Below are 21,480 nucleotides of genomic sequence, written 5' to 3' on the forward strand. Positions count from 1 at the left end.
TGTAGTAAGGCGTGACACAGATGGTTTAAACTGAAGTTCTTTATTTACTTGTGAAACATCACAGACTGCCGTCAGCTTGTCAAACTCATAGCTCGGGTCACTGTGTCAACATTCCACAGCGAGCGCCCGGCTGTCACATGGGAAATACCAACATTCTACAAAAAGGAGGGGGGAAAACCGGGAGAGGGTTTGGGTGAACACATGTCCCAAGTTACAACAGTAGGCCCAACACACCCTAGGGCAGGGGGTATGGAATTTGAAAAGTAGGACATGTGTGATTACGTTTTACTATTCCCGGCAGCACAAAAAAACCTCCTCACATCGTCTTTTGCTGCTGTAAGACAATCTCTTCCATAGACTAATTACCTTAATACACTTAAGTAATAGCTTCAGGTTCGAACCAGATATAGAAATGCCATCTGCACTCAAATGAATTTTAATTTAAACACCTCTTCAATGGTAAAGTCTGATTTTAAGTTACAATTTAGAAAATGCCACTTTTAGAAAGTTGTCATTTTTCTGCCCAGACTGACATGACTGCCTCTCTGACATGACTGTGAATAGCTCTCCTGTTACTGGTCTTGTATTCTTTACAGTGATTAAGACAATCGAGACCTAGGTGTGAGTCATTCGGATCTTCCTTACAGGATGGCTGGGGAGCAGTTGTGCCCTGCCCGATTGCACTTCAAAGGACCCTGCCTGTAGCATACTCAAAAGAAGCTGATACCAGGCCTTCCCCTTGGCTTTCTCACCTTAGACAGTCTGGAGGCAGGAACAGAGGAAAGGGGAGAACTGACCAGAACTAGTTTGGGGTGTTAGACAGGGGATTTCCCACACAAAGGCTGTTTCCAGGTATAAAAGTGGCACCTTCAGAATCTCTCATCGAGAAACTCCTGGACCTGTGAAAGATTCAGAAGAAGGATTTTCCTGCTGTCTGAAGAAGAAAAATTGGGCCTGGTTGCCTTGAACCCAGGCTCTCTGGAAGTGACGCCAGGGATCAGTTGCTTGACTTCCTGTTTGAGCTTCAAGGATACAACTAGCTTTCAGAGGCCTCCCTGCAACTACCCAGCTGACCAGCCCCAACTGGATCTGCCTGTACTTGCCAGAGCCCTGCTGCTGTCCTCTGCTGGAGTGAGTCATGAATCCCAAGAGGGGCCCCCAGGTTCTGCACCATTAGTTGGCATCAGAGTATACTCCTCTGAAGAAAAAGTGAGGATACAAACATTTGGTGGGGTGTGACCGCAAAGTGACCTCTTCATGCCAAGAACCATTAGTCCAAATTGATAGCCAATGCGAAGTCCCAGCATGACCTCTTTGTGCCAACTGAGCTCATTTCATAACAACCGTGAAGGTGAGGCTCCAGCAAGACCTGAACTTTACACCAGCAGTGACATCCCATGTTGGCCACCATTGCAAAGCACCAGCGACAACCAGCTCTCCTTTCTGAAACTGCGGCTATCCACTATACCCAACCTGAAAAAATACAGATACCCAAGTGCTTAATTTCACACCGGTGATTTTGACAGTCTGTCACATGGTGGCGATGTCTTGCTAATTTAGAAATGATCAAAAGAACTGTTAATTATTAATTCACTATACAATAAAAATTACTATTTCCTGCCATCCAAGCCATTCTGTTACATTGGTGGCCTGGAGTAGGCCGGCTGGTAAACTTGTAGAGTGTGATTATTAGTAGTTGTCTTATTACTATCATTGGCAGCCTGGCAAGGAGGTCAATGTGTGGTCCAAGCTGCAGTAGCCTCCTGACGGGAGCCTTCGCACTTTTTTCCTCCACAAATTAAGCATGGTTACCCTAATACTTCTACAGACCGCAATACCATAAAAGAACCTTAGTTCCCTTTACCTCCACCCGCCCCTGAAGTCTAAAACACCTTTACAGCTGCACACCCCTGAACCCTAAGAAATCCTAAAGGTTAAGCTATATATATATCTATATATATTTGCTTAAAAACTCTCGCAGGCTGAACCATCTTCATTCATTTCTTTTTATCTACCCCCCCCCCACACCCTTGAGCTATGTTCTATCAGAGACTGTTTTTTTTTTTAATTAAAGTATTTTGCTTAAGTGCATGTCCATTCCCATCACATCTGATAATAATTCGGCTCTTTTTAGTTACTTTTGCTTGGAAACTTTGATTGTGTAAAATGAGATGAATGATCGGGAATAAGTGAAGGGTCTGACAGGTCCGAGTGTGGGTCGTGTTTCTTGGCTTCTTGTGGGCCTGTTTCATGATCTTCGGGGCAGTTTCTTCCCGTAGATTTCCCGGATACGAAAACAAACATTGCCAGCTGCAAGCTCAAACCCATGCTGTCTTGAAAAAGGTACGCAGCTCGTCTTACAAGTTCAAAACTGCCCCAATGTGGGGCCACTTCTATTGTGTGCCCCAGTCCGACCCTGTCCAGTGCTTATGGGTCTAACAGTAATCCCCTGTTCGGTGCAGGGGCGCGGACAGGCCTTGTGCTCCTCGGCACATGGAGGGCACCACTCCCGCTCCCCCCCTCCATGAACATCCTTGATGAAGAGATCTGAGTGTCTGTACAGGCTGGGGCCGCGGGGACGCGCAGCCAAGCAGAGGTGCGCGCGCCGTTCCTTTATGTTTTGCTATTGTTATTGGCTGTGCCAGTTTCCGTGGTTCTCGATGCCCACCCACGGCTTCACGCTCTCCGGTGCGTGGGAAGGAGGATTCCTCAGCAACCCTTAGACTCTAATTTATTCCCGAGGCCCTGGGGCGTGGGCTCTGCCAATATGAAGCAACTTGTCTCATCTGCACATGATGCACAGGCCACAGGGGTGCTCTGCAGACAGTGCTTGCCTACGCCTGGTGCTGGCCAGACAAGGAGCACCACTACTGAGACTGCAGACGAGAAGCAGCCTACACATAACGCTGCTAGACCCAGGAGTGTACCAGTGAGTGCTGCTACACCCGAACAGTGTACCAGTGAGTGCTACTACAACTGAGCAGTGTACCAGTGAGTGCTACTACAACTGAGCAGTTAACCAGTGAGTGCTGCCACACCCGAGCAGTGTACCAGTGAGTGGTGTTACACCCGAGCAGTGTACCAGTGAGTGGTGCTACTTCCGAGCAGTGTACCAGTGAATACTGCTACACCCGAGCAGTGTACCAGTGAATGGTGCTACTCCCGAGCAGTGTACCAGTGAGTGGTGCTACTCCCGAGCAGTGTACCAGTGAATACTGCTACACCCGAGCAGTGTACCAGTGAATGGTGCTACACCTGAGCAGTGTACCAGTGAGTGCTGCTACAACTGAGCAGTTAACCAGTGAATACTGCTACACCCGAGCAGTGTACCAGTGAGTGGTGTTACACCCGAGCAGTGTACCAGTGAGTGGTGCTACTTCCGAGCAGTGTACCAGTGAATACTGCTACACCCGAGCAGTGTACCAGTGAATGGTGCTACTCCCGAGCAGTGTACCAGTGAGTGGTGCTACTCCCGAGCAGTGTACCAGTGAATACTGCTACACCCGAGCAGTGTACCAGTGAATGGTGTTACACCCGAGCAGTGTACCAGTGAGTGGTGCTACTTCCGAGCAGTGTACCAGTGAATACTGCTACACCCGAGCAGTGTACCAGTGAATGGTGCTACTCCCGAGCAGTGTACCAGTGAGTGGTGCTACTCCCGAGCAGTGTACCAGTGAATACTGCTACACCCGAGCAGTGTACCAGTGAATGGTGCTACACCTGAGCAGTGTACCAGTGAGTGCTGCTACAACTGAGCAGTTAACCAGTGAATACTGCTACACCCGAGCAGTGTACCAGTGAGTGGTGTTACACCCGAGCAGTGTACCAGTGAGTGGTGCTACTTCCGAGCAGTGTACCAGTGAATACTGCTACACCCGAGCAGTGTACCAGTGAATGGTGCTACTCCCGAGCAGTGTACCAGTGAGTGGTGCTACTCCCGAGCAGTGTACCAGTGAATACTGCTACACCCGAGCAGTGTACCAGTGAATGGTGCTACACCTGAGCAGTGTACCAGTGAGTGGTGCTACACCCGAACAGTGTACCAGTGAGTGGTGCTACACCCGAGCAGTGTACCACTGAGTGCTGCTTCACCTGAGCAATAAACCAGTAAATACTGCTTGTCTCAGTGAGTGGTTCGGGCCTCTACTCTGCTAGTCCAGTCCGCTGCTTGCTGTCCGCCGACCATCGGAGATCGCTTCAGAGTGCCGCCGCTGGAAGTAGGAAGCTGTGCTGCGGTGTGAGCGGTCCTGTGCTGTGCTGTGGTGTGAGCGTTCCGTGCTCCCGCATTGACGGCCCTGATTGTGTGGCTGTGTCGCTGTGCCGCTGTGCTGTGCCGCTGTCACAGGCTGTCCCGAGGGCCGAGGAGCAAGAGAAGACGTCAGTAAGGCCCCAGCGGCTTCCCCCTCGGCAGGCAATCCAGGTGAGCAAAGCAGCGCGAGGGGCGGTGGGGCGGCGGGCCGAATCCTGCCAAGACTCTGCTTGCAGGAGGCAGCAGGCAGGAAGCAGGAGGCAGGAGCGGCAAGTTTTCCCAGGGGCCCCCCATGCCTTCGCCCCCGGCAGTGGCAGGAGCTGGGTGTCATCATCAACGAACATTCATGCAAAGGGTGCGAATCTCCCCTGCAGCCCCCTAGCACCAGTGGTAGTTAAACGCTGCAAAACAAACAAAACAAATAAAAAAACAAGAAGCCTGGCAAGAGTTAGTGTGTTGCGTGCAGCGGCAGGGCCGGCAGGAGCTGATCGGCCCACAGCTCCCTGGCACACAGCTCCCTGGCAGCGGTAGGAGCCATGTGAGATTCCCGCAGGATATAGGATATACGCGCAGGAGCCGAGCCCATCCCTGACGGCCCCCCTGTGCCGCATTGCGGGAGCCACAAGTCTATCTAACAGCAGATAGCCATCAGCAAGAGCTGCCTGAGATACTTGTGGGAGTCTGCTCGTAGGAGCCACATGCAATACCTTGTTGGCTGAAGACACATTACACCGGTGGCGGCAGGAGCCACAAGAGTTCCATAGTAGTAGGAGCCCTTCTACAGTGAGGGGGGAAGTGGTGCAATCCCCTCCAGCAGCGACAAGTTCCTCAGTGATCGCCCAGCTTAGGAGGTGGACCGGCACAGTAGCAAAGTAACTCCTTAGATTAATTTGCTCCCGTTGCACCTTAGTTGTCTAGATCAAATTACATCAGTCCCACTGGCAGAGGAAGGACTGCTTAAGCCAACATTGTTCGGAATAATGAGGTCAGGTAGGACACAAAAGAATCCACCACAACCCACGAAACGGAAAATCAAAGCCAAAATGGATAATAAAGGGCCAACCACTCCCCAGAGTAGTGTAACCAATCTATCAAGAACTCCACTAATTCCACTAATTTATTCAATCTTTTGCTCAATAAATCCAACTGGCAAATTTACGTTTTAAAAGATCCAGTCGCAGCCATATACTCAATGCCAGCAAAGATCAACGGACTTCAAAAACCACTGACGCCATACAAAGCAACCTATCAAATGGTCGACAAATTAACCAATATGACATCCATTACATTGGCGCAATCCACGAATTGCACAATGCATACCATCGGAATAGAAGGATCAAACATGAGTAAGCCAACACCACAAGAGGCCTATACGCCAACTAGTCAGGGGAACAACAAGCATATAATTCAAACACAAGCACAAGTACATGCAAAATCAGCAGACAACGGCCAGGAGCAAGAACAAGCAAAGTATAAAAGCCCACATGATATTTTGGACAGGATCACGGATACCACTCTGGAAAACCCTTTGGAAAACCTTACTATTAACATGAGTCAAACTAGAGTAACATCAACATCTATACTGCCATCACTATTAATTAGTGACACCAATATTGACCAATCAGGGGTAGTACACCATTTTCATACTTCTAATACCCTGGCCACAGGGCATGAGCTAGGATGCGAGTCAGGAATGAGGGGCAAAAGCAAATTGGACATTGTCTGTAAAGAAAAACCTAATAACCATTCTACACCCAGACAAGAGTAACGACTACACCAAGAAAAGGATGATTTCAGTAAAATGGATGAATTCTGTAACTCGTGGATGGAGTCCCAAACATTTCTGAATAACAAAGAAACATTACAAGCATTGAGTACAACCCCCAAACGCAATACACAAACTAAGTATATAGGAGAAACAAAATCTAAGCAAACCAAAACATTTAACAAGTTCATAACGCTATCTAATAACGTACAGGAAACAAATCTAGCTGGGGGCTTACGAAGTAAACAACTGATGCCAGAATTAAAAGTAAAACAGGAAACAATAATTGAGATATCAAGTGTGTCGGAACAGGTAGACCAAGTACTCAAGGAAGCACTCAACAAAATATGCCAAAAAGAAAGACAGGAAACAATATTTGAGATATCAAGTGTGTCGGAACAGGTAGACCAAGTACTCAAGGAAGCACTCAACAAAATATGCCAAAAAGAAAGACAGGAAACAATATTTGAGATATCAAGTGTGCCGGAACAGGCAGATCAAGCATCCTTAGAAGCACTTAATAAAACATGCCAAAAAACGTAATCAAACCTGGAAGAAAGAGCTGACATGGTTAGGGAAAATGCGGTGGAAAATACAAAAAGTATAGCAAATCCATTTAATCATAACACCAACTGGTGTCAGCAGGCAGACAACAATCTCAAGGAAAAACAGGACCCAAAGTACAACCTGGAATCTCTAATAAAACTACATGGTGCTCTAGGGAAAATACTCAAAACATCAATCAAAACTCTGAATATGCAGTCCGACAAACTTGATATTCAAATAAACTTAATGAGTCTAATCGCTGAACATATTTCAGATATAAACAATAAACTTGATACCATGACGAACACACTTGCAAACTCCCAGGATCAACATAAAACGCAGGCCCAACCTCCAATCTTACCCTGTAGCCCTATACCTCGAAAAATTAAGGGACCAACCAACTACACTCAAAAGTATCCTTTACGAATTCAAACGTGCAAATTATGAATCGGAAAATATGGAATCATACGGTAAACATTGCACACTGAATGGAAAAAACATCACTACCATGGCCCTGCAAAAAGATACAACTAATGATGAAATAGATAAAGTAGAAAAGAAGATCTGAAAAATCCCACAAATAATCCCACAAAAAACAAAAGAACGGATCTTCCCACAAAGAAAAGGAACAAAGTTAAAAGTTGGAGAATTAACTGAGGAACCAACATCACCATAACCAACCGTCGGAGTTGACTAAAAATAGTCACGTTTTGACTATTGAAGTAGATCAACAAATGCATGAGCAGACGAAAATCACAAATAATCAACTGCCAGCCTTAACCAAAAGACAAAAAAAACGAACTAGAAAAGCTAGAAATCGATTACACACTAGCAGAACTACCAATAAAAAGGCTCTGGATAATTATACAATTTTTAACCTTTCCAAGGGTACAAGGAAACTCCAAAAACAACCAGGTAAAGTGGTAGAACATCAGTCCGCCCCCGCGGAAGTATTACCCCGACGGAAAGTTGTTGTGCCAAGATCAAATAGTCCAGTGAGCACAGAGGATAGTAATTATGAACAATCTGCCACACATACACCTAAGGGGAGCAGCACAAACTGGAGTTTCGAGAGTAGTGACCCGGAATCACCCATAGTAAATAGATCAGAGGGGAGTCCAACAGGACAATTATAGAGCACTGGAAATAAAACTAAACAAACCACTAAGTCAGCCCAATTTGAAAATGGACAGATTACGATTTCACAAAATAATGGTGCCCCCACAGATAGAAAAACCATCAAAGACCCAAATCTAGGGGTGGGCATACAAGGATCCCCAAGGGAATCGATAAACAAAGTCAACAACTGAAAACAAACAGTAAGCCCTGCTCAGCAAAAGACCGTCATTCCCAGAGCTAAATGTAACAAAGGTGATACTAAAAAAGCCAAGTTATTGTGAAGGTTGATAAGAGCTCGCGAGATTTGCTATTAGTCAAAATAAATACGGAGTGTAACGATGTACATATCACCAGATGTGCGGAAAATGAAACAACGTTAAGGCCAGGTCACTTAACAACTCCACAAGATCACGGCCGAAATCATAGTCCCAGTTGCTTAACGATAGGTAATCAGAAAGTACCTACGAAAGTAAATGAGTCCCCAGAGAATACCAGGAAGGACAATAGCAAGAATAATTCAAAAAGTCAACTGAATTATATAAATGACAAAGACTACAGAGACTTAAGGAGACACCGGACGAACGAGCAGACATTAACTTCTTTTATGCAAAAGAAGGAGATTACATTGAAGACAACAAGAAGGATTCTACTCACCCCAAACTACCAGTTACAAGGTCCACAAGACTATCTGAATAGAGGAAACATCCTACGATTAATGGCAGAAATCCCAACTCTACAAGACATAACATCTGCCGATCTATTAGCGATAGAATTTGTAAACCCCGGAAACAATACAGGAAAGTAAGGCACCTTAGCAACATGGAGGAATGCAGAAACAGTCAAAGTCATACTACAAGAAATCACAAAATTTGAAGAGTGGGGAATCTCTCTCTCCAAAGAGGTAATACCATGCTACCCCTCTCCATTCCTAATGCCCAGTGTCCCCAAAGAAAAAATTCCAACAAAAAAATGTACTGTCTAATCAGTGTTGCAAGCTGCCAAGGGGGCGGAGGGCACAAACTAGAGCACCAGTGCAGATCAAATACTGGATCAGGAATTAGAGAGGAATGAAAGTATAGTCAGCGTGGTAAAACAGGCCTTGCCTCCATACAAATTCTATCTTGGAACATCGCTGGAGCAAAAGATATCTTACATGATAAAGGAAAGACAGAGTCCTGGGACAGACACGAAATAATTGTACTACAAGAAACATGGCTAACAGCTCCAGTAGAAGTCCCAGGCAGAATAGGCCACCATGTTAGCGCAACACAAACTCAGCAATATGGACGAGCCAAGGGGGGCCTTGCCGTTTATATTTCTACAGCACTAAAAATCAAGTCCTCTCAGTTAACATCAACTACCCCAGCTATGCAAATAATAAAATTGGAAATGGGACCATCCGCAGGGGTAGGCACTATAATACTTATTAATATCTACGCACACCCAAAATCCAAGATAAAAAAAGAGCTCTTCAAAAAAGTGAGTGATGTTATAGCGGAATTTCACCTTGAACAGCCAACTTGGGAGATAATTCTTACAGGAGATTTCAATGCTAATCTACTACACCCCCATGAAGAGGAAGAACATATCATCACAGCAAATGAAATCTGGGCAGTAGAAATGCAGGTGATCCCGGTAGCACCTCGAAAGGACAGAGTGGGCCTGCAACTTATATGGGACCTTGCACTAAACGGGAGAATAAAACAGGATAGACCCGCCAACTGCACGTATATCGGTCCCAGCTCAAGCTCAATCCTGGACTACACTATAGTCACTCTTCCCCTTCTAAGGTTAATTAAGAAGTTTCAAATCAAATGTTCATCTGATAGCAATCATTCGGTCCAGCATATTGAGCTAAAAATAACTCCTCTAAAACATCAAAAAGCGCCAATAATAGCAGGGGCAACTTCTACAATAAATTTAGTACAACACACACCAAGCACAGGGGTTTGAGGCTATGTGAAATTGCACCTATCCACTGGTGTCACTCAAATATATGAGAATTTTAGGTGCTAAGGACAGGAGATCCAGACCCCTAGGTCTCCCTGAGACTAAGAAGTCTCAAACAACACAATCTAACACAATGTCCAGCACTCTACAAATGTATGGAGATGATCTATTTCTTTATCGCATAGTAGCTAGTGAAACAATAATTATGGAAAAGCACCATATAATTACAACATTTCAATCATTCCATCCAAGTAAGTTAGGAGTCTTCAATAGTTGAGTTGTCAGGTCTTTTATTCTGTTCAAAATGCTATCTTCATAAAAACAATGTTGTAGCCAGTGCCTACGCGTTTCGTCCAAACGGACTTCTTCAGGGCAGGTTAGTCACTGTTTTTTTGTCTAGTTTGATGCTTCATTTAAGGAGTTTGGCTGTAAATTTCTTTCTCAGCGTGGTTGTGCAAACATTAAGGCAAATACCTTATAAACAGTAAGTATGTTTTCTTAGTTGAGGGTCCCGTAACTCAAAGAGATATTTTCACGCTTTCTTTGATGAAGTAATTTTGCTGAGCCGGAGCGTTGTAGGTCCAACTTATTGTTGTAAACTGTAGAGTCGAAGCATCATGGCATCATAACCGCATTCGTTTGCGGTTATGATGCCATGATGCTTCGACTCTACAGTTTACAACAATAAATTGGACCTACAACGCTCCGGCTCAGCAAAATTACTTCATCAAAGAAAGCGTGAAAATATCTCTTTGAGTTACGGGACCCTCAACTAAGAAAACATACTTACTGTTTATAAGGTATTTGCCTTAATGTTTGCACAACCACGCTGAGAAAGAAATTTACAGCCAAACTCCTTAAATGAAGCATCAAACTAGACAAAAAAACAGTGACTAACCTGCCCTGAAGAAGTCCGTTTGGACGAAACGCGTAGGCACTGGCTACAACATTGTTTTTATGAAGATAGCATTTTGAACAGAATAAAAGACCTGACAGCTCAACTATTGAAGACTCCTAACTTACTTGGATGGAATGATTGAAATGTTGTAATTATATGGTGCTTTTCCATAATTATTGTTTCACTAGCTACTATGCGATAAAGAAATAGATCATCTCCATACATTTGTAGAGTGCTGGACATTGTGTTAGATTGCAACTTCTACAATAAATCTGAAACGTCTAGGGGACATCGACCTCATTACCACAGATAGCTCAAAATGCTAAAAACCTAATGCTAAAGCTTGCGCCAGAAAACCGAATGATCATTGAAACATGGACTACCTTCTTGAAAAAGCTACCAAAAGTAGGAGTCTCTACTAAAATGACACATAATGGAAATAAAAACAGCCATCTCAGTCAGATATCCCGAGACTTAAGAAGGCGCCTGAGACAAACTCTGAGGAGAGCTCAAAGTCATAATCCTCAATCGAAAGTATGGCAGGAAGTACGCTCTTTAAAGAAACAATATAAGAAACAAATTTGGAATGATAAAAAAATTAGGATAACAACTTCTGGACGAAAATAGTTTATAATGCAAAAAAATCAGACTCTAGAGCATTCTCGTCTCAGGTAAATTCAATGAATAGAACCACAAATAACATAAGTACGACCTGCGTCTTGGAGATGGCATGGGTCCAGCATCTAATCATCACATTTTCGATAAACACCTTGGAACAGCTAGCTGCAACCGCTGTGTAAGAAAGTAAAAACGTAGAGTTTCAGCTTTTAACCGCTTCAAATTCCGCAAACAATCTGGAACAGAAAAATTAAGATTCAGCTCAAACTACCCCAGCTTATACTGAAGTAGAAATTTTGCGAATCATAAGGAAAAGTTGGTTAGACAGCGCACCTGGACCGAATGGCATCCCACAGGCAAATTAAGGAGCTTCTTCCCTTCAGAAAAAAAGGTGAAAACCTGGCTATTTCCCGAGTAACTCAGTCTGGCCTGCCTGTTCTGACACACTTCCGTCCTCTTGAGCCACCAGAGCCAGGATACTTGTAAGGTGATAGTGCGCTTTATAAGACCAACAAATAAATAAATACATTTAAAAGCAAGATCCCCATTATTGGGCTTTTAAACTCAATAGCCTGTTTCAGACGATCAATGTTACCAGTCGCATTCCGGAAAGCTGGAGAGGCGCGATTATCAACCCAATATATGAGGGCGGGGATCGTACGGATCCAGCAAATTATCACCTGAGCACGCAGATAGATGCGGAGGCCAACTATTATGCCTTGTTGATTCTAACTGACCTTGTAAAATGGTCCGATGATAATAAAAAAATCCCCGCAAATCAGTCAGGGTTTCTGCGTGGAACAGGCACAATTGCAAATGTCATAGCAATAAGCCCTACAACAGAAAAAAGCCTACGAGAGCTACAAGCACTTCATGTATGTTTTGTGGACTTTAAGGCGGCCTTTGATCTTGTTAGCCGACAAACATTATGGGCCAAATTAAAGTAGCAGGGCCTAACGGACACGATCTTAAATCCAATTATGGACCTTCATACCAACACTTGGATGCAGGTTAAGAACGATAGCGGCCGAAGGCTAACAAGGAAGATTGCAACAAGTGAAGGATTAAAGCAAGGCTGCGTATTGGCCCCTCATTTGTTCAACCTATTCATGGCCGACTTAACACCAAGGCTAGATGGGGTCAACGCACATCCGCCACGGCTAGGGACATTGCCCCTTACGTACCTATCTTATGCAGATGATGTTGTCCTTCTTAGTCAAACAAGAATAGGATTGCAACGTCTAATCAACCAGCTGGCTGAATTCTCCAAAACGAATCTGATGGAAATAAATAGTAAAAAAACAAAGGTCATGATTATTAAAGCACCGTCGCCCTAAACAGCTGTAATTCACAATCAACAACATAAATCTGGAAGTGGTGCACAGCTACAAATATTTGGGGATACATCTGGATTGAAGGCTTACATTCACCAAGCATTTTGATACTATTAAAAAGAAGGGAACTGCTTTATTGCATGCATTCTGCAGATTATCTAAACGGCTAAAAGGTCCCTTGTTTACCCCCCTTCTTGCAGTCATTAAAGCTAAGCTACTTTCAATGATAGCCTATGGCAGTGTGGTTCATAATGGAAGAATTGCACAGATATTTGATAAAATCCAAACGAGAGTACACAAGTGAGTATTTTGTTTATCGTGCAATGCTTCACCAGCACAGGTACGTCTCGTGTTTGGATTTAAGCACCAACATTTGCATAAAAGATACGAGTCAATTAAATTCTTGTATAATATCTGGCTCAACAGCCACGTAGAAATTAGCGCGGCCTTCTGGGCAGCCTTGCAAAGCAACCCTAAATCTTACTATGCGAAGTACCTCCCTGAAAAGCACTAAGATGACAGATGTTTGGCAAACGAAATCACCAGTATCAGCATTTAAGGAGATTGTGAAAAAAGCAGCTAACTTGCACTCGTTGATCGAAGATAAAACAACTTTAAGATGACGTGCACACGCATGGATGGTTTTACAATTCTATACAAGGCCGGTGCCAGCTGCTTACCTAGGCCTTGCTTTTCCTCCCCACCTAAAGTTAAAGTGCTTGAAGTTATGCTTGGGGAAACTGCCCACAAATGCTGACCAACCTGACTGGAGGACCCCGGGCCCGAAGGATTGTAACCTATGTGGCGCAGCAGTTCAAAAATTCATACATCGGATTTGTATCTGTCCGGTGTTAGAGTGTGATCGCCGGAGCCTACTCAGGAGAAAGTTTAATGAAAAAGGCATACGCACCTGCCGTTCAGCAATATTAAACGTGTTGGACTCAGTTGACCCACAATTCATCTGTCTAATATTGAAATTTGTAACCAATTTTGAAAATTTACTGAAAGGATAATATAAGTCAGAGTTCTGATTTTGCAATTCATTTTGGTTTTGATTTACAACTTATTAGTCAAATAATTAATTAATATTGAGAATTCATGTAAAGGACAATAAGACCAAATTTATAACTCACCAAGTTTGACACGGGTTTACAAACATTTTGTATATGTTTTTTCAAAAATGTTGTTTTAACACTTTGTATTTAATGTATAATAGTACGCAAAGGAAAAGTATTTTATTAATTGGAATATTGTAACAGTTTTTATTAACTATACAATAAAGAATTTATATATACAGAGAATACCGCTAAGGAACAGTGTACCATTGAGTGCTGCTAGACCTCATCAGTTTACCAGTGAGTGCTGCTACACCTGAGCAATGAACCAGTGAATACCGCTAAACCTGAACAGTGCCAGTGAGTGCTGCTACACCCGAGCAGAGTACCAGTGAGTGCTGCTACACCCGAACAGAGTACTAGTGAGTGCTGCAACACCTAAGCAGTGTACCAGTGAGTGCTGCTTCACCCGAGCAGTGTACCAGTGAGTGCTGCTACATCCGAGCAGTGAACCAGTGAGTGCTGCTACACCTGAGACATGATACAGTGAATACCGCAAACTCCGAGCTGTGTACCAGTGAGTGCTGCTACACCCGAACAGTGTACCAGCGAGTGCTGCTACACACGAGCATTGTACCAGTAAGTGCTGCTACACCCGAGCACTGTACCAGTGAGTGCTGCTACACCCGAACAGTGTACCAGTGAGTGCTGATACACTTGAGCCGTGTACCAATAAGTGCTGCTAGACCCAAGCACTGTATTACTAAGTGCTGCTAAACCCGAGCAGTGTACCTGTGAGTGCTGCTACACCTGAGAACTGTACCAGTGAGTGCTGCTACACCTGAGCTGTGTACCAGTGAGTGCTTCTACACCAGAGCAGTGTACCAGTGAGTGCTGCTAGACCTCAGCAGCGTACCAGTGAGTGCTGCAAAACATGAGCAGTATACCAGTGAGTTCTACTAAATCTAGGACGTATACCAGTGAGTACAGCTGGACTTGAGCAGTACAGCAGTGAGTGCTACTAAATCCAAGCCGAATACTAGTGACTGCCAGTAGACCGTAGCAATGTATCAGTTGAAGGCACTTCTACCTTATCACTAGCTCAGAACAGACAGCTTAGGTCTAACAATACAAGCCGTGGGTGTCCTAGCACATAACAGTGCTACAACAGAGACTGCTCAGGTCTACCAAAGCAAACTGTGGTTGTTCTAGCTCAGAACAGACTCCCAGGTCTACCAATGCAAGCTATGGCTGTCCAAGCTCAGAACAGACTACTCAGGTCTGACGATGCAAGCTGTGGGAGCCCTAGCTCAGATCGGACTGCTCAGGTCTACCGATGCAAGCTGTGGGTGTCCTTGCTCAGAACAGACTGCTCAGGTCTACCAATGCAAGTTGTGGTTGCCCTAGCTCAGAACAGACTCCCAGGTCTACCAATGCAAGCTGTGGCTGTCCAAGCTCAGAACAGACTACTCAGGTCTGACGATGCAAGCTGTGGGTGTCCTTGCTCAGAACAAACTGCTCAGGTCTACCAATGCAAGCTGTGGTTGTCCTAGCTCAGAAAAGACAGTTTAGGTCTAACAATAAAAGCTGTGGGTGTCCTAGCTCAGAACAGACTTCTCAGGTCTAGTGATGCAAGGTGTGGGTGTTTCAAGCGTATAACAGACTCTCAGGTCTACCAATGCAAGCTGTGGGTATCGTAGCTCAGCACAGACTGCTCCGGTCTACCGATGCAAGCTGTAGGTGTTCTAGCTCAGAACAGACTGCTCATGATTGACAATGCAAGCTGTGGGTCTCCTAGCCAAGAACAGACTACCAGGTCTACAAATGAAAGCAGTGGCTGTCCAAGCTCAGAACAGACTACTCAGGTCTGACAATGCAAGCTGTGGGTGTCATAGCTCAGATCAGACTGCTCAGGTCTATTGATGCAAGCTGTGGGTGTTCTAGCTAAGAACATTCTTCTCAGGTCTACCAATGCAAGCTGTGGGTGTCATAGCTCAGAACAGACGTCTCAGGTCTAGTGATGCAAGCGGTTGGTGTTCTAGATTATAACAGACTCTCAGGTGTACCAATGCAAGCTGTGGGTGTTCTATCTCAGAACAGACTGCTGAGGTCTACCGATGCACTCTGTAGGTGTCCTAGCTCAGAACAGACTACTCAAGATTGGCGATGCAAGCGGTGGGTGTCCGATCTCAGAGCAGACTGCTCAGGTCTGACGCTGCAAGCAGTGGGTGTCCCACTCATAGCTAGCAGCACTAGTTCTATTTATTCTGCTTTGGTCGAGCAACACTTTCTCTCAGTATTCAGGTACAGGTCAAGGCTTGTTTGGTCTGCATTTAGCAGTAGTAGTTTTAGTAACCTACTTAGGTCTAGCAGCATTAAGTCTGTTTACACTGCCCTAGTCTACCAGCACTTTCTCTCAGTATAGTGCTCAGGTCTAGCAGCGATTCTTCTATGAACACAAGCGCCAAGTAAACTGTCATAGAGTACAGCCTCTTCCTCTTGGTATATTGCTTAGAACCTGTAGGGCAATCTCTGGAAATACTGTTCAGTTCGAGCAGAGCTACCTCTAGCTATACTGCTCAGGTTAACAGTTAATGTCAGGTTAACGGTTAAGGTCATATGTTTATTAGCACTTATTAGATTGACTGCTGGGGTTTAGCGGCACTAGCTTGGATATACTGCTCGCATCTAGAAGCACTCATTGTGTGTGCTGCTCATGTCTAACTGGGCTAATTTTGGGTATCCTGCTCATGTCTAGGATTAGTGACAGGATTTCCTTTCGTGCCTGATTTTAATTGCACTAGTTCTGTGGGCCTAGCAGCATTTTTTTAAATTACTGCTCAGGCCTTGCAGAACTCACTGTATGTACTGCTTTGGTCGGTCAAGCACTTCTTATATTGCTTGTATCTGGCATTATTTAATGGCTAAACTGCTTTTGGCTATCAGTACCCATTCGGCACAGTGCTAGTGTGCTAACCCTGTGTATGCTGCTTATGTCTAACAGTATTCACAGTACACAGTGCTCACTTGGTACACTGCTTAGAGCACTAGCTCTGTTGGTCTAGCAAGACTCACTGGATTTACTGCTTGGGAATAGTAACACTAGCTCTGTGTATATTGTAGATGTCCAGCAGCACACATGCATTTGCTGCTTGAGTCCATCATTGCTAGATCTGGGGGTCTAGCAGGACTCACTGCTCAGATCTTGCATTAATTATTGGGTATGCTTCTCGGGTCTAATGGCCCGGCACTGGGTACACTGCTCATATCTAGCAGCACTCACCGGCTAGAGTGCTGGGGTCTAGCTTTGTGTACATTCCCGACATGCAGCTGCACACATTGAATATACTACTCAGGTCTAACAGCGCCCACTGGATGCACTAGTCAGACCTAGCAATACCTGCTCTGTGTCTATTGCAGGCATCCATCAACACAATATCCTTTTCCGATCTCGCGGTGCTAACTCTGGTTAAGCTGCTCATCTCGAGGAGCTCATGTTAGATTTACAGCTGGCTATCTTTGGGTATTCTGCTCATGCCTCATAGAACATACTGAACTAAATTCTCGGATCCAGCAGTGCTAGCTCTTGATTCCCAGCAGCACTCACAGAATTTACTGCTCAGGTCCAGCAGCACTCTGCCCATACTGCTCTGGTGCAGCGGCACTAGATCAGGATATATTGCTCATGTCTAGAAGCGCTAACTGGGTATGCTTCTCTGGTGTAGTGACGCTACCTCTGTGTCTATTGAAAATATCTATCAGCACTTGCTGAATAAACTACTCAGGTGTAGCAGCACCTATTGGGTGTACTACCCCATTCTAGCAGCACACACTGGGTGTGCTGTTTGGGTCCAGCAGAGCTAACTCTGTGTATATTGCAGGTGTCCAACAGCACTCATTGATTGTGCTGTTCAAGTCGACTCCGCTAGCGCTGGGAATTCTGCACATGGCTAGCAATGCATGCTGGATTTATTGCTCAGGTCAAGTGGTGCTATCTCTAATGCTCAACAGCACTAACTGAATTGACTGCTAGGGTATATCAGCACTCATGAGGTGCTTTGCTTAGGTCTAGGGGCGTTAGCTATACGTATACTGGTTAGACCCATCAGTACTCACTGGGTAAAACTTGTAAACTTGCAGATTTGTAGAGCGCGAATTGTTGCCCGGAGGCGTCCAACCGCTAGGATAACCAGAGCCTACTGACGGGCAAGGGGGGAAGGGAGGCAGTTAGTAAGCGGATGCAAACAAAAAGGTCTTTAATTGCTTGCGGAACTCAGTGAGGTTAGGGTTAGCTCTGAGATGGAGCGGCAGGGTGTTCCAGGTCTTGGACGCGTTGTATGTAAACGTCCTTCCGCCAGATTTGGATCTTTTTATTCTTGGCACCACTGCCGAGAAGGTCTAGCTGGAACGAAGACTTCGGTTTGAGGTGTAATGGGTAACCAGGTTGCGTGTGATGCTGGGTCCTATGTCCCAGAAGGCTTGATGGGCTATGCATAGTGTCTTGAACGTTACTTGAAAGTAGAGATACCAGCTATGTGTATATTGAAGACAGCTTTAAGCATTTCCTGCATTTACTGCTCAGGTGTAGCAGCACAGGCACAGGTCAATTAGCACTTCTTGGATTTACAGCTCAGGTAGCACTCACTGGATATGCTGCTCAGGTATAGAAGCGCGTGCTCTCAGAGTCTATCAGCACTTACTAGATTCACTGCTTAGGACTAGCAGCACTCACTGGTATACTGCTGGGGTATAGTGGCACTAGTCTTGGTATATTGCTCTGGTATTACTATCAGCACTCACTGGGTATGCTACTCATGTCTAGCCGTAGTCAATGCTCGGGACTCAGCACTCATAGGGCATCGTGCTTATATATATATTTTTTTTTTCTTCCTTAAGGATTTGTAATGTGCATGGCTGCCTCAGCGACGAGGCGTCCCAGCGCAGCCAGATCCAGACAAGAGACCGGGGGACACAGCCAGCGACAAGTATCAAATAGTGGGGAACAGCCAAGTTTTTAAGGATTTCCGAAATGTCAGAAGGTTAGGGAGTGGCTTGGATGCTTGCTGGAAGGGAGTACCACAGTTTGGCTGCCAAACGGCCAGTACTCACTGTCTATACTGCTCAGGTGTGGCATAACTCACTGGTATACTGTTCAGGTCTAGCTCCACTCACTGGTATACTGCAGACGAGTTGTGGAACGAGATCTAAATATACTGCTGGGATCTAAGAGCACACACAGGGTACGTGCTGATTTCTAAAGTATTGACTTGGAATGCTGCTTTTGTCTAGCAGTACTTGCTGGGTATTCTGTGCAGGTCTGGGTGTACTGGTGGTGTCTCTGCACTCACTGGGTTTGCTGCTCATGTTTAGCAGGGTTTACTGGGCATTGGGCTCAGATCTAGTAGAAATTGCTGGTATACTGCTGAGGTCTAGCAGCACTGACTGGTATACTGCTCAAGTCTAACAGCCCTAACTGGTGTACTTCTCAGGTCTAGCTGAAGTCGACACGGAGAGGGGGGTCGTGCTGCCTTCCTCCCCAAATAGTAATTAAATAGGACCCTGGGTGGGTCCCCAGGGCCAATATTGGCATGCCTTCTTCCCCATTTAAAAATTAGATGGGCCTGGGGAATTGGGTACCTGGGGTTGCCTGCCATCCTCCCCCATACATTAAGTGGTGGGCTCCATGGGATGAACTCCACAGGGTCAGAAACCAGTCCCAGGAGGGGCACTGCATACCCCTTCCCTATTTAAAATAGCCCGGGTCCCCGTGGCTGAAATCGGTTCCTCTCTCGTGTACGAACAGCCCTACATTGAAGGGCCTCCAAAGGTACACTGAAAAAACTACTTATCTAATGACTCTGTCATGATGAATAAAATGAATCTGAACTATTTTTAATGACTCTCCCTGACACTTAGAGTGAGCCTGAACTATCTGTTCTACCCTCTCCCCCAATTGACTTCTTTACCTCCCCTTTTGACCTTGCAAGTTGAAACTGAATTGTATCTGGTACATGTTGTGCATAATAACAAAATGAATACAACACACTACCATGCAGTCTGGAGAGTACTTGAAAACTGCATTACCCTTTATCCATTAGGTTTCTGCTGACAGTCTTCCTTTTATGAGAGGAAGATGTTTGATCACCCTGCTGCAAAGGGCTCTCTGTCTGTCTCTCTCTCTCTCTGTTTTTCTCTCTCTGCTACTGTTTCTGCACCAAGAATGAAGAACTGAAGAGAGACACTGTTGCAGCACCTTTAAGCCTGGTTAGACCCAGCAGCTTTGATCGTTTTGATGAGATGGCACATCTCTAGTGACAGTGAAGTGCTTTTCTTCACACACCATCATCCTCACAATGCTGGGAGCACAGTGACCACTGATTTCTTGCTGCATAGTGTGCCACGGTTGTATGACACTACAACGGGGGCTATTACTACGTGTGCCATTACAACGCTGTTTTCACAACGCAAGTCGTTACAACCACTTGCGCTGTAAGCGCTGGATAGTGGAATAGTTTAATTTTCTATTCCAACTCCAGCCCACGTTACAGTAGGGTAGGTGTTGGAATAGAAAATTAAACTATTCCCTATCCAACAGCGTAGTAATGGCAGCGCGTGGTAATGCCCGCGTTGTAAAGGCTGCTCACCATGTGCCACCTGCCCTGCAACAACCCAGCAGCGATCTGTTGTGGTAAGCTATTGCCCATGAAAAACTGATGTCCTTCTCTTTTGATTTTGAGTAAACCCAAAGGTGGGTCATACAATGCTTATCTCAGCCCACAAGTTTTGACCCTCTATCAAAATGAGGTTTTCAAGACATTTAGGGCCTAATTATGAGTTTGGTGATCTGATGGACCGCCAAACTCACGGTGGCGATACTGCTACTGCTGCACTAGCTGTCACAACCGCGGTATTGCGAGTTGGGCAGTCAGACTGCCAGGGATACATGATCCCTGGCGGTCGTGCAGTGATCTGAGGCCTACAAAATGCTGGAAGTGCAGCTGCCGCACCGCCAAATGCATTACGAGTTTCCTCGCCACCATAGTTTTCAAAAACTGTGGTGGTGAGGAAACGCCTTCTGTTGCCTCAGGGCCAGAGGATGCATGCAGGGGAGCAAGTGTTGTGCCCCCTGTATGTGTGGACCCCCAGTTCCTACACGGCATGGACTACACAGTCCATTCCAAGTAGGAACGCGCTTTGGAGATACCCAGGCGATGTCTTCCTAAGGCTCACATATGAGCCTCATCACAGCACCACCGTAGGACCTCCAAAGCTGGACTGTCCAATCTGTATTCCAGTCGGAATCCAGCGGGTGGTCTCAGTACAGGTTTGGCGGTGTGCCAGTGAGGTGCTGCCGTGGCGGCACACTGCCGCACCACCAAACTCGTAATCAGTCTCTTAGACTATTCTCAAGTTGCACAGACCTTGACTTAATGGAATCTGGTTACCATACTAAAATCTCCCATTTTTTAAAATCTAAATGGTAGTGCCCTATAACTGCTGCCGCATCAACTTTATTGCTTTTTTTTTACATAAGAGGAGGCACTATGGATGAGCCGGTGCATTGAGCAGCAGGAAAAAGACTCTCATACAACTGCAGACATCTGTCACCTTTCACATTTTGTTATTTTTTCTACTTGATGTAAAGTGCTGCAAAAAGCCTATTAAGCTCACAGAAGATGAATCACAACTACACTCATCAGTGCAATGCAAGAGGGAGAATTCCTCTGACTCTGATAAATGACTTCAGAGAATGATAGAGGAAATGAGCCTTGGCAAGCACCCATGTCTTGATGGATGAAAGACCCCTTTCCACTCAGTACAGCTGCTGGTGAAGACAGCTAAATGACTTTAAGCTTCCAGAGAGAACAAATGATATCTGCAGTCATTAGATGGATCTCTAAGGGAATCAATGATATGAACAGGGCTGCAGTTCAGGCTGCAAGATA

This window comes from Lissotriton vulgaris, chromosome 2_2 (genome assembly GCF_964263255.1).
Source record: "Lissotriton vulgaris chromosome 2_2, aLisVul1.2, whole genome shotgun sequence".
NCBI lineage: Eukaryota > Metazoa > Chordata > Amphibia > Caudata > Salamandridae > Lissotriton > Lissotriton vulgaris.